This window comes from Capra hircus, chromosome 1 (assembly GCF_001704415.2).
Source record: "Capra hircus breed San Clemente chromosome 1, ASM170441v1, whole genome shotgun sequence".
NCBI lineage: Eukaryota > Metazoa > Chordata > Mammalia > Artiodactyla > Bovidae > Capra > Capra hircus.
In genome coordinates, this window is record NC_030808.1 from 46,498,873 (window position 1) to 46,513,336 (window position 14,464).

Here is a 14,464-nt window from a genome sequence, read left to right on the forward strand (position 1 = left end):
GCAGGGCAAAGGCTAATAAAGTCTTGCCAAGAGAATGCACTAATCATAGCAAACACCCTCTTCCAACAACAAAAGGGAAGATTCTACACATGGACATCACCAAATGGTCAATACTGAAATCAGATTGGTTATATTCTTTGCAGGCAAAGATGAAGTACTATACAGTCAGCAGAAACAAGACCAGGAGCTGACTATGGCTCAGACCATGAACTCCTTATTGCCAAATTCAGACTTAAGTTGAAGAAAGTAGGGAAAACCACTAGACCATTCAGGTATGACCTAAATCAAATTCCTTATGATTATACAGTGGAAGTGAGAAATAGATTTAAGGGACTAGATATGATAGACAGAGTGTCTGAAGAACTATGGACAAGGTTTGTGACATTGTATAGGAGACAGTGATCAAGACCATCCCCAAGGAAAAGAAATACAAAAAGGCAAAATGGTTGTCTGAGGAGGCCTTACACATATCTGTGAATATAAGAGAAGTGAAAGACAAAAGAGAAGAGGAAAGATATACCCACTTGAATGTAGAGCTCCAAAGAATAGCAAGGAGAGATAAGAAAGCCTTCCTCAGTGGTCAAAGCAAAGAAATAGAGGAAAACAATAGAATGGGAATGACTAGAGATCTCTTCAAGAAAATTAGAGATACCAAGAGAACATTTCATGCAAAGATGGGCTCAATAAAGGACAGAAATTTTATGGACCTAATAGAAGCAGAACATATTAAGAAGAGGTGTCAAAAATACACAGAAGCACTATACAAAAAAGATCTTCATGACCCAGATAATCACGATGGTGTGATCACCAACCTAGAGCCAGACATCCTGAAATGTGAAGTCAAGTGGGCCTTAGGAAGCATCACAATGAACAAAGCTAGTGGAGGTGATGGAATTCTAGTTAAGCTATTTCAAATCCTGAAAGATGATGCTGTGAAAGTGCAGCACTCAATATGCCAGCACATTTGGAAAACTCAGCAGTAGCCACAGGACTGGAAAAGGTCAGTTTTCATTTCAATCCCAAAGAAAGGCAATGCCAGAGAATGCCCAAACTACCACACAATTGCACTCATTTCACATGCTAGTAAAGTAATGCTCAAAATTCTCCAAGCCAGGCTTCAACAGTATGTGAACTATGAACCTCTAAATGTCCAAGCTGGTTTTAGAAAAGGCAGAGGAACCAGAGATCAAATTGCCAACATCCATTGGATCATCAAATAAGCAAGAGAGTTCCAGAAAAACATCTATTTCTGCTTTATTGACTATGCCAAAGCGTTTGACTGTGTGGACCACAATAAATTCTGGAAAATTCTTGAAGAAATGGGAATATCAGAGCACCTAACCTGTCTCTTGAGAAATCTGTATGCAGATCAGGTAGCAACAGTGAGAACAGGACATGGAACAACAGACTTGTTACAAATAGGAAAAGGAGTACATCAAGGCTGTATCTTTAACAAGGCTGTATACTTCAGCAGCTACCCTGCTTATTTAACTTATATGCAGAGTACATCATGAGAAACACTGGGCTGGATGAAGCACAAGCTGAAATCAAGATTGCTGGGAGAAATATCAATAACCTCAGATATGCAGATGACACCATCCTTATGGAAGAAAGCAAGAAGAACTAAAGAGCCTCTTGATGAAAGAGGAGAGTGAAAAAGTTGGCTTAAACTCAACATTCAGAAAACTAATATCATGGTATCTGGTCCCATCACTTTGTGGCAAATAGATGGGGAAACAGTGACAGACTTTATTTTTTTGGGTTGCAAAATCATTGCAGATGGTGACTGCATCCATGAAATTAAAAGACACTTCCTCCTTGGAAGAAAAGTTATGACCAACCTAGACAGCATATTAAAATGTAGAGGCATTACTTTGCCAACAAAGGTTCATCTAGTCAAAGCTATGGTTTTTCCAATAGTCACGTATGGATGTGAGAGTTGGACTATGAAGAAAGCTGAGGGGTGAAGACGCTTTTGAACTGTGGTGTTGGAGAAGGCTCTTGAGAGTCCCTTGGACTGCAAGGAAATCCAACCAGTCCATCCTAAAGGAAATCAGTTCTGAATATTCATTGGAAGGACTGATGCTGAAGCTGACACTCTAATATTTTGGCCACCTGCTGTAAAGAACTGACTCATTGGAAAAGACCCTAATGCTGGGAAAGATTGAAGGCAGGAGGAGAAGGGGATGACAGAGGATGAGATGGCTGGATGGCATCACCAACTCAATGGACATGAGTTTGAGTAAACTCCAGGAGTTGGCTATTTACAAGGAGGCCTGGTGTGCTGCAGTCCATGGAGTTACAAAGAGTCGGACACAACTGAGCCACCTAACTGAACTGACTGAACTGAAAATAATGTGAAGGTCAATATATTCTCCAGAAATCATTGATCTTGCACGAAGGCCAAAAGATCATCAATATTTGCACAAAGGCCAAAAGATGATCAATATTGCTATTATTGCATCTTATATGTTATCAGAATTTCTTTAAAAAATTAATTTGTATATTTTAATTGGAGGCTAATTACTTTACAATATTGTGGTGGTTTTTGCCATACATTGACATGAATCAGCCTTAGGTGTACTTGTGTCTCCCCATCCTGAACCCCTCTCCCACCTCCCTTCCAGTCCCATCATTCTGGATTGTAAAAGGTAGTTTTTAGGAACTAAAAAGTTCATCATGAAGAAGGCTGAGGAGACTAGCACCTGTTATCACTGTGGCCATGTAGATGAAACAATAGTGGAGTTCAGTGGAACATCACAATTTCTTTCCTGAAACCACTTATTTCATTTATTTGTATTTTGGTGACCGAAGTTTTGGGTAGATTGTGCTTGACCTAGGCTAATGAAAGCCTGAAGGAAGAAGTGGAAAGACGATTGATGGGTTCAAGAATCTAGATAGCAGAACAGAACTGGGAAGAGGGGGAGGCTTGAAAAAACAAGAAACCTCCGAAACATTTGTCAGGTAGTTAGAATAGGAAACAGGAGTCCAGCATGGTGGTGACTAAAAGACAAGGAAGGAGAAAGCCCATGAAAATAAAATAAAGGAAGGTCGGAGGACCGGAGTGAGGACAGACACGTAGAACAATCAGCAGTCCTGGCTAGCCCGATTCACACAGGGCAGGCCCAGGGGGAGGGAAGAGCATATAAAGGGAGGAGCCAAAGGGCCGGGTCTCTCTTTCTTCTGAGCGCGTCTTCTCTTCTCTTTGCGTGTTTGGGCTGGGATGCCCTCAAGCCTCAAGGATGTATTTTCCTGCTATTTTCTAAATAAAATTGAGCTGTAACACTGATCTAAGAGCTGTAACACGGTCTGTTTGAGACCCGAGAGCTATAACACGGTCTGTCCGAGAGCTATGACTTGGCGAGGGCTCTAACGTCCGTCACTTCAAATTTTTGTTGAGATGAGACAGAACCGAGGAGATTACACCCCCCTGACACCTTCCTTTAGATTTCACTTTCAATAACCTTCCCTATTCCACATAACTCTGTTATGTATAGTTCTTCTTCAGTTGGCAGAGTAATGTCAGAGCGGAAGAACCAGAAACAACAGACACTGTAACTAAAACAAATTTATAGTTTTATATTAGAAAATAAATTGATACATGCGAATGAAAATAAAATTTTGATACCTAGGCCAAATTCTGTTTTAGAGACCATGAGCTTATATTAAAGTAGGACTGCCTACTGGTTAGAGATGATCAAGAACCATCAGCACTGTATCATTAACAAGAAAGACCCAGGCAACTTTAAAATAAAAAAAATTATTGGATCTCTCCCTCAGTCCTCCTACTGAACTCCTGTTGAGTTTACTAAGAACTCTCAGTCCCCAATATTGGAAAAAATGTTTTGTTTCATTGGGATGGTGATGTTTCCAAAGTGTGTGGCTCTAATTGTAAGTTTTCTAATTGTAAGTTAAAGAGATGCTGATAAGATCATTTATAGTGGTTTGGTCTATTTGGCAGTAACTGGAAAATCGTTCATTATTTCCACAGATTAATGTTAAAATAATTGTAAATTATTAAAATAATTGTTAATTATATAAAACCTAATAAATAGGTTTTATATGTAGATATCTATCTCTATATCTTTATTTGTATATATTTAGTTTTACCAACGTCTTATAATTCAATAAGAAAATGTTTAATCCCAAGAGAATAAAAGACAAATACATTTACAGTTAATTCATAAAAGAAATACAAATTCCAATATATTTATTAAAAGTTTACTTTAGCAATAATCAAATAGATGTTAATGAAAATTAATGTGATTTTTAAGGAAAGTTCCAAATTTTAAGAATACAAATGGTTATCCATTGTTAGTAAGAATTTCTGGAAAATTCGCTTTTTCATATAATCTCATAAGTGAAATATTTATTAAAGGTTAAAAAGCCTAAACAAAACTACTGATCATGCAATCTTTTTAAAAGGATTTATCCTAAGTAAATACTGAGAAGTATACTTTAAGTACAAAATTGTTTACTGTACCATTATTTAAAAGTGAAAAAAAAAATTAAATGCTTAAATGTCTAGCAATTGTTGGGAGAGACAGTCTGCCATGGGTCCCAAGCAGCACCTTCAAGTGAGGATTAGGCCTTCAACCTATGAGTTTTGTAGGGGAGATACATTCAGCCCATAGCAAATACTAAGCTGCCACTGAAAGTTATGGTCTCAAAAAATCATCTATATATGAAAATTCTCATGACATATTGATTAGAGAACAAATCAATAACATAACACTACAATTTGATATATTTTTAAGAGTATATACAGACTTATAGAAAATCAGTTCAGTTCTAGAGAGTATATACAAAAGGATGAGTTTAAGATCATCTTAGAAATGATTGCATCATTTTTTAGTTTAGTGGTTATCAAACTGTAGCATCCCTCAGCATCACATGGAAGGCTTTTAAAACACAGCATGCTTGGTGTCACTCTCACAGATTCTGACTCAGTGGATCTGGGCTAGGGCCCCCAAATTCGTGGTTCTAACAAGTTCCTCAGTGATGTTCCTGCTTGTCAGACAGCCACACTCTGAAAGCCCACTGTCTTGATCTATGTGATAGTTTAGTGCAGTAGTTTTGAGCATGGACTCTGGAGCCAGTTTCCCTGGGTTTGTAATTGATTCTGTCACTTCCTAGTTAAGTATCTTTAAGCAAGTTTTGAAATTCTCTGTGCCTCAGTTTCTCATCTGGGAAGTGGTAACTAATAACTCACAGATTAGAAAAATCTTAGCACAATATCTAAGACTCATAAGTACTCTTATGTTTTTGCTTGTCTACAAATAATGTCTGTTAATACAAGGAATTTTACTCTTGACTCTACAAAGTTCCTTTGTGCTGCACCTGTGTACCACTGTAGCAAAAAGAATAGGAGATTTTACAATCAGGTAAACTGCTTATTGTCACCTACTAGCTTTAGTTTTCTCATCTATAAAATGGGGGAACTAATTTTTTTCTGCATTACTTTGGGAAGGATTAAATGCAATCACATGAATAAAATAGCGTCAAGTAACCTAAGTCAATTAATATTAATCCTCTTACTTCCCATACCAGTTCTGACTAAGCATCTCTCATTAACTTAATAAAAAATAATAACTGATTATTAAATTCTTCTTAGTGTTTTAGGCTTTAGGAATACATCATTTCACAGGACCTAAAAAACCCTGCTTTCTTGAGGCTTACATATATTCGGGAGAAATTTAAAGAAAAGAGAGAGCATTGCAATGGAAAATCAATATCAACAGTAAGTCAGTCTGATTTTCCTGCTATTCTGCTACTAATTTAATATTTAGCACTGAGCCAATTATTTATCTGTGGCTCACTAGTAAATTGAGAAGACTGGGACATATGTTTCTAAGATCCTTTAAACTCTAACATCCTCTCTATCTAAAACTGCTACAGCTTTATAAATTAGATATTGAAAATCTGTGGTTTTGAGGGCCAGCTAGGTAACAAATGTGTGTAGCTATAGAGGTGGTTAACTATAGAGGGTGATGGAGACAGTATAGTTTGATATATTTTTAAGAGTGTATACAGATTTGGAGAAAATTCTAGGAGTTTATATACAAAATGATGAGTCTAAGATCATCTTAAAAATGATTGCATCATTTTTTAGTTCAGTGGTTCTCAAACTGTAGCATCTCTCAGCATCATGTATATGGCTGTTTGGAGAATTCATGTCTTCCTAAAGATACATTAAAATTGTTTTTAAAACATTTACTTGTCAAATAACATGTATTGATAGGTCGGATTCTGCAACCTATGGTCTAAGTCTTTGTTTTATTCCTAGAATTCCTTGGTAATTCCTAACCTGTACTCTTCTGTGTACTTATAACTACTCAGAATGTCTCACTCTTTACGGGAGTTTTTGCTGATTGTTGTCTGTGCAATGCCCTTTTATCTTCTGTTTCCTATTGTCTGTTCTACAGTTTTAGGTAGAATCAAGTAAATCTAATAATAAATTTAGATTTGTTGATGTCAAATATTTCTCCCTTCCTTAAATAGCAGAGTTTTATAGGAATGCATTTGATAATGTTTTCAACTTTTATCCTTGTATTGCTTTCAAAGCTAAAGTCTGTGTAACAAGCAATTGATTTCTGTTCTCTAAAATAGCACTGTCCAACAGAAGATGTCCTATTATTGGAAGTGTTCTTTATTTGTGCTGTCTGATATGATCACTTTGCCACATGTGGTTCAGAGCACTTAAATATGGCTTGTATGACTGAGGAACTAAGAATTTAATTTAAATAGCCATATGTGGCTAGTGGCTGCTATGTTGGATAGTACAGCTCTAGATTTATTTTTAAAACTGAATAAACCTCTGGCTCCCACAAAATTCCTCATAAACTTATCATTTTATTTCATGTATTAATTTCATTTTAAAGAATATTATGAAGATTAAATTTTTTTTTCTTCAAGATAAACAGATAAGCAAGCTTCAGCTTAGGGAAGAAGTGCTTTTGTGCAAGCTCAGTATTTCAGACCAAAGTGTCCATTTATCTTCAGCAATGCCTTGCTTTGAAATGTTGTTGCTGTTAGCATTAAATGAAATCTCAATTTCCATGCTTTGGAAATAGTATTGACGAACATTAGCCGTGTGTGCATGGTGCACATAGCTTTAAGCAAACAACACATGCATTGAGGTCTGTACTTAACAGCTCTGCCTCAGGATTCCTACAGATTCCATGAGTGTTCTTTTAAAGACACCACTTTCAGTTTTAAGAGAGGAACAGATGCAGCTTTCCATATAATACAGTCATCAAAGTTCAGAGGATGTAAGGCCAGACAAGCTTCATATTTCTTTCACAATATTGCGTACATTGGTGGTACTTAAACCAGACTTCTCAACAGCTAGCATCCCTTGTTTTTTTAAAAATTGGTCTCTATTTTGGGTGTTTGTGATCAGAAACTATTGAATTTTCATGTGAGTGAATTTCTTTCCTTGTCTGTAATCCTTTTTAATGTAGTGCTTTAAGGTATACTAGTATTTCTATTTTAAAAGCTAATTTTCAGAAGTTTCTATTTTTCTGAAGAAAACCATCTTTTCCCTTATTCCTCTGAAAACAAGATAATGATTTTAAATTGAAATAAATTATTGGGCTCGCAGTGTTGTCTTTCTTTTGTAAGTAGTATCATGAACCACCATGGATAAAAGTATGAGAAAAAATATCTATGTATGTACATATAACTTTTTATATATACTGTGCAACACTGCCCCCACCTACAAACACACCAATCAATTGCACCCCATTAGAAGGTGCAAGAATGTACATAAGGTATCTGTATATTTTTATGCATGTGTAAATATATAATGCAGACTTGTAGTTTTATTTTTAGATGGTTGAACAAAACACTTTAAATGACAGAAAATCAAACCTAACTAAAATTTATTCAGTCTTAGTATATATTTTCTTAGATGTAATACGTTTAAGTTCTCCATACAGTGCTGAAGTCTCCTCAATGATAGGTGTGATGTATGTTTTTAATATGTCGCTTGGATATTTCCAATGATAGGGGGCTCACTACTTCACCAGGTAGCCTATCTATTGTCAGCTAGCTGTTTTAGAAAAATGTCAATATGAGTTGCATCTCCCTCCTTATATCATCCATTTACTGGTTCTATTTTTGACCATTTTAATATGTGTATTGAAAATATGTATAAAGGATCAAAAATATCTATGTTCATGTGAAAAAAACAAATGTCAAACAAATATCTGTAGAAAGTGCTAGAATTTTTAGTGACTAAAATGTCAGTAGACCATATAAACTAAGGTTATACCTTGCATTAGGTAAAATACCATTTATGAAAATCTTAATTTGCAACATGGATAAAATGGAGAATGGTTATCAAATTTTCATAATAATTTTTCCATCTATATAAGGATTCAGCATAGAATTTTTCTAAATAATGAGTTGGAGTGTACTAAAATGTAAATCAGCTTATAAAAACTCAATTCTTGTTCAATTTCCTATATCTATAAAAAGTGATTAATTTATATCAGAAGCCAGCTTGTTGATGTCTATGAAGCACTATCAAATTATATCTTTCGTGGATGTCAGTGAAAAAGAATTTCTCATTCTGTGTTGGAACTTGAAACAGTAAAAGCTTTTCAGAAAGGCATTCTTAGTTAAAGACATGCAATGACAGTTGACATCTATATCAAAATTAGTATTTTTAAATCTATGCCAAAATCACTTATATGCATTGCTTTGATTTTTTGTTTTTAAAGATTCCTGCTGCTGCTGCTGCTAAGTCACTTCAGTCGTGTCCGACTCTGTGCGACCCCATAGACGGCAGCCCACCAGGCTCCCCCGTCCCTGGGATTCTCCAGGAAAGAACACTGGAGTGGGTTGCCATTTCCTTCTCCAATGTATGAAAGAGATACTATTTATCTTAACCATCTGGAAAGTATCTGAATGAGCAAATACCTATGGTGCTTTTCACTTACATTATATATGTATTTCTTTTTAATAGTGCTTCCTGCTAGGGGGAAATATTTTTTGCAACTTGCTTAAAAACTGTACTATGCACTAAGAAACTACTATAAATAATAAAAATGTGCAAGATTTAAATACAAGATTTAAAATACAAGAACAATATATATAAAAATCAATTGTGCTTCAATACAATGGCAGTGAACAAACCAAAAGTGAAATTAAGGAAATAAATCCATTTACAAAGTTCTCAAAAAGAATAAAATACTTATGAATTAATTTAACAAAAGGAATGTAAAATTTATATACTGTAAACAACAAAACTTTGTTCAAAAAATTTGAAAAGATCTAAGTAAATGCAAAGAATATATTCCATTGTATGGATATATTGTGTTTTATTTATTTAGCAATATTTATCAGTTGATAGACATTGTGTTGTTCCCACTTGTTGGTATTGTACATGATGCTTGTATAAAGAGGCTTGTATAAACAGACATATATAAGTTTCAGTGTAGACACATATTTTAATTAATTTGTGGTATATAATGAATTTGTTTCCTTCAGTTCAGTTCAGTTCAGTCACTCAGTCATGTCTGACTCTTTGCGACCCCATGAATCACAGCACCTCAGGCCTCCCTGTCCATCACCAACTCCTGGAGTTTAATCAGACTCATGTCCATTGAGCCGGTGATGCCATCTGGCCATCTCATTCTCTGTCCTCCCCTTCTCCTCCTGCCCTCAATCCCTGCCAGCATCAGAGTCTTTTCCAATGAGTCAACTCTTCGCATGAGGTGGCCAAAGTATTGGAGTTTCAGCTTTAGCATCAGTCCTTCCAATGAACACCCAGGACTGATCTCTTTTAGGAGGGACTGGTTGGATCTCCTTGCAGTCCAAGGTACTTAGGAAACGCAAATCAAAACTGTAATGAGATATCACTTCATACAGAGTTGTTGTTCAGTCACTCAGTCATGTCTGACTCTCTGTGAGCTGGTGGACTGCAGCACTCCAGGCTTCCCTGTCCTTCACCATCTCCCAGAGCTTGCTCAAACTCATGTCCATTAAGTTGTTGATGCCATCCATCTCATCCTCTGATGTCCCCAGTAGGGCTGTTAAAGTAAAAAACACATACAGTAGCAAATGTAGATGTGGAGAAACTGGAACCCTCATTTATTGCTGGAAGTATTGTCAAATTGCATAGCCACGTTGGGAAACAGTTTGGCCGTCACTTAAAATGTTAATTGCAGAGTTAATATATTTCCCAGAAATTCCTCTCCTAGGTATATTCCCACTAGCCAATATTTTTCAATCAATGGTTCTCATGATTCAAGTGTTGTATCAAATTAGGCATGTCACATAAATTTTTCAGTATTTACAGTAGACATAAAAACAACATTAATTCTGCCTGTATGGTAAACTGTCACTGAATAAAAATAACAATAGTGAGAAAAAATAATTATGAATTTTTTTTATATTCCATGTTAGTAGATTTATTTAGCTAACAGCATGTGTGTGTGCATGCTGAGTCGCTTCAGTTGTGTCTGACTTTTTGCAGCCCTATAGCCTGCCAAGCTTCTCTGTCCATGAGGTATAGCTCTAACTATACACTTTCTGAAATAATAAGGGTTTTTTTTAAAATGTGTTGGTAAAGATGTAGAACAATTGGAAACTGCATTTATTACTTGTAGGTGTATAAGAAAGTATTATTTTGGAAACTATGTTGTCAGATATCTTGTAAAATGAAGCACACACTTAACATATGGCCCCCAAATCCCATTCCTAGGTGTTTAACCAAGAGAAAATATAACACAGGTCCAGCTAATGATTTGCGTGACGGTAATCATGACAGCTTGAGTCATAATGACCTCAAACCAAAGGCACTCAAATGTCAACAAGTAAATGTCTAAACAAATCATAGTGTAGTTACACAATTGAATGACATTCAACGATAAAAAGAACAAAGTAATGATACTTGCAATGGTATAAATGAGTCTCAAAAAAAGTCATGCTGGGTAGAAGAATTTAGACACAAATGAGTGTATGCTGTATAATTCTATTGATATTAAATTTTAGACTAGAAAAAACTAAGACAAAAACAAAATCTAGAGTCAACAGATCAGTGCTTTCCTGGGGCTAGGAAGTTGACTTCTAAGATTAATAGCAAATGGTTTGGGATGACGAGGATGTTTCATATTTTCGTTATGAGCATTAAGGTGACCTAAGTGTGCATATTTGTCAGAATTCATTATCAATACAATTAAAAAGAGTGATTGTTATCATATTTAAATTTTACTTTAATAGAATTGATTTAAAATAAGGTCAAATGTTTCTTTGATTCAATAATTGGGATGAAATTATTAAACCATGATTGGAACTAACTGATCTTCTGCTTGTGGCATATGGATAACACTCATATATACAACTGACATCACTGAACTATTTATAAAGCTTTACAGTTCAGGGAGCCAGCTCAGTAGCAGCTGTCATTTCACATGTTTATACAAATAAGTGAAATTAATTTATAAGCATAGTCTTTTGATCTTAATGAAAAGCTATACTTAAGGGAATGGTAAGCTGTACATGTTAAATTATTATCTTTGAGTGATTTTTCTTAAAATAACTATTAACTTTTGAAGTGGATATTGATACTTATGCAGATTCTGACATCTGGTTTTTAAGGAGTCAGTGGTATCACAGTCACAAATGTAGATGGTAAACACTGACAAACACATTTCCAATTGTATGAGTACCATCAATTTTCTTGAGAAACAAAACTTTAGTGCTTATTTTTTAAAAGAAGCATGTATTCATGCATTTTAATTCATTATCAGTGATATGGTTTATGAAAAAGCAAACTAAAAAGCATTGTCAAACAGCTAAATAAATAGGTATACAGTAAACTTCCAGCCTATTGTGACTGTATTCAGATCATTCTTTATGCAGCAGGACAGCCCAACAGGTTTTCCATTCATGTTTCACGTATACCTAACCTGTTAATTCCTACTTTTCCCGTAAACCCTGCTACATGGCAATGTTGCAACTTCTTGTATTTCTCCAGCTGAAACCCAGGGCCTGTTCTTTCTTCTCCAGTTTTATTGAGACATAATTGAAATATAGCACTATATGTTCAATGTACAGAGAATAATTTGACTAACACACATCATAAAATGATTACTACAATAGGTTTAGTGAACATCCATCATTTCACATAGATACAACACTAAATAAATAGAAAAAAATTGTGAGAATTCTTCTACTGAAAAGAACTTAACAACTTTCATTTTTAACGTGTGTCATGTTAATTATCTTTATAATGTTGTACATTAAATCCCTAGTATTTATAACTGGAAGTTTGTATTTTTTAACTACCTTCAACTAATTTTATGACCCTCTCCACTATTTACAAATCTGATCTCTTTTACTATGAGCTTGCTTGTTTGTTTTTGAAGTATAATTGATCTATAGTACTATGTTAGTTCCTGGTACACAAAATAGTGATTCAATATTTCTATACATTTAAAAATTATCACCATAAGTCTAGTTGTCATCTGTCACTATGCAAAGACATTTCATAATTATTGATATATTCCCCACAACTGAAAGTTTGTACCTCTTAATCTCCTTCTTCTATTTCCTTCTACCACTTCTTCCCCTCTAGCAACCTCCTGTTTGCACGCTGTATCTATAACTCTGCTTCTGTTTGGTTATATTTGTTCATTAAAAAAAAATAGATTCCACAAATAAATGAATTCATGCATTGTCTTTCTCATGTTTCCTTTAACAGAAACCCTCTAGGTCCATCTATAACTGAAAATGGCAAAATTTTATTTTTACGGTTGAGTAATATTTTATTCATATATATGCCACATCTTCTTCACCTATTCATCTATTGATGGGTTCTGAGGTATGTTATTGTAAATGATGCTTGAGTGCTGTATCTTGGTTATTGTAAATAATTCTGTAATGAACACAGGGATGCATGTATCTTTTCCAATTACTGTTCTCAGTTCACTTCAGTTCAGTCACTCAGTCATGGCACACTGTAAGTTTTCTTCAGATAAATACCCAGGGGTGAAATTGCTGGATCATATGCTAGTTCTGTTTTTATTTTTTTTTGAGAAATTTGCATTCTGTTTTCCATAATGGCTGTGCCACTACACTATCACTTACAGTTCACAATGGCTCCCTTTCCACACATCCTTGCCTGCACTGTTTTTTTTCTTATCTGTTTGATACAGCCACTCTGACAGGGGAGAGGTGATATCTCATGGTTGTGATTTGCATTTCCCTGATGATTGGTAATATTAAGCATCTTTTCATATGCCTGTTGGTCATCTGTACGATTTCTTGGAAACATATTCAGGTCCTCTATTTTGTAATTGGGTTGTTTATTTGTTTGATTTTGGGTTGTAAACATTCTTTGTATATTTTGAATATTGATATACCCTTGGTCAGGAGTATCATTTGAAAATATCTTCTGCCATTCATTTAGCAGCCTTTCTTGTATTGCTGATAGTTTTCTTGGTTTGTGCAAAAACTTTTTAGTTTGATGTAATACCATTTATTTATTTTTGCTTCTGGTTCCCTTGTCTAGGGAAGACAAATCAAAAAAAATATTTCTAAGACCTATATCAAAGAGTACACTTCCTCTTGTTTCAGATATTACGTTCAAGTCTTTAATCCATTTTAAGATTTTCTTATATATGGTATGAGAAAGTGGTCCAATTTTATTCTTTTTCATGTAGCTGTCTAGTTTCTCCAACCCATTTATTACAGAAAGTGTCTTTTTCCCATTGTAAACGCTTACCTCCTTTGTCATACATTAATTGACCCTGTAGGTATGGGTTCATTTCTGGGCTCTCTGTTCTCTTTCATTGATCTGTGTATCTGTTTTTGTGCCAGTACTATATTGTTTTGATTACTGTAACTTTTCAGAATAGTTTAAAATCAGAGAGCATGATTCCTCTGATTTTGTTCTCCTTTCTTAATATCGTTTTGGTTATTCAGGTTTGGGGCTTCCCTGGTGGCTCAGAAAGTAAAGCATCTGCCTGCAATGCGGCAGACCTGGATTCAATCCCAGGGTAGGGAAGACCCCCTGGAGAAGGAAATGGTAGCCCACTCCAGTACTCTTTCCTGGGAAATTCCATAGATGGAGGAGCCTGGTAGGCTACAGTTCATGGGGTTGCAAAGAGTCGGACACAGCTGAGCGACTTCACTATTCAGGTTCTTTTGGGTTTCCTTATTTACTATTATTTGTTATATTTCTACCATTGGTATTTTGATGAGGATTGCATTGAATCTGTAGATTGCCTTGGCTAGTATTGTCATTTTAACAATATTCTTCCAATTCATGAGCACATGAATCTTTCTATCTGTGTTATCTTTAATTTTTTCATGGGTGCCTTATAGTTTTCTAAGTATAGCTGTTTCTTAGTTAGATTTATTCCCAGGTATTTTATTATTTTTGATGTGGTTGTGAATGGGATTATTTTCTTAATTTCTCTTTATAGTTCATTGTTAGAATATAGAAACTCAA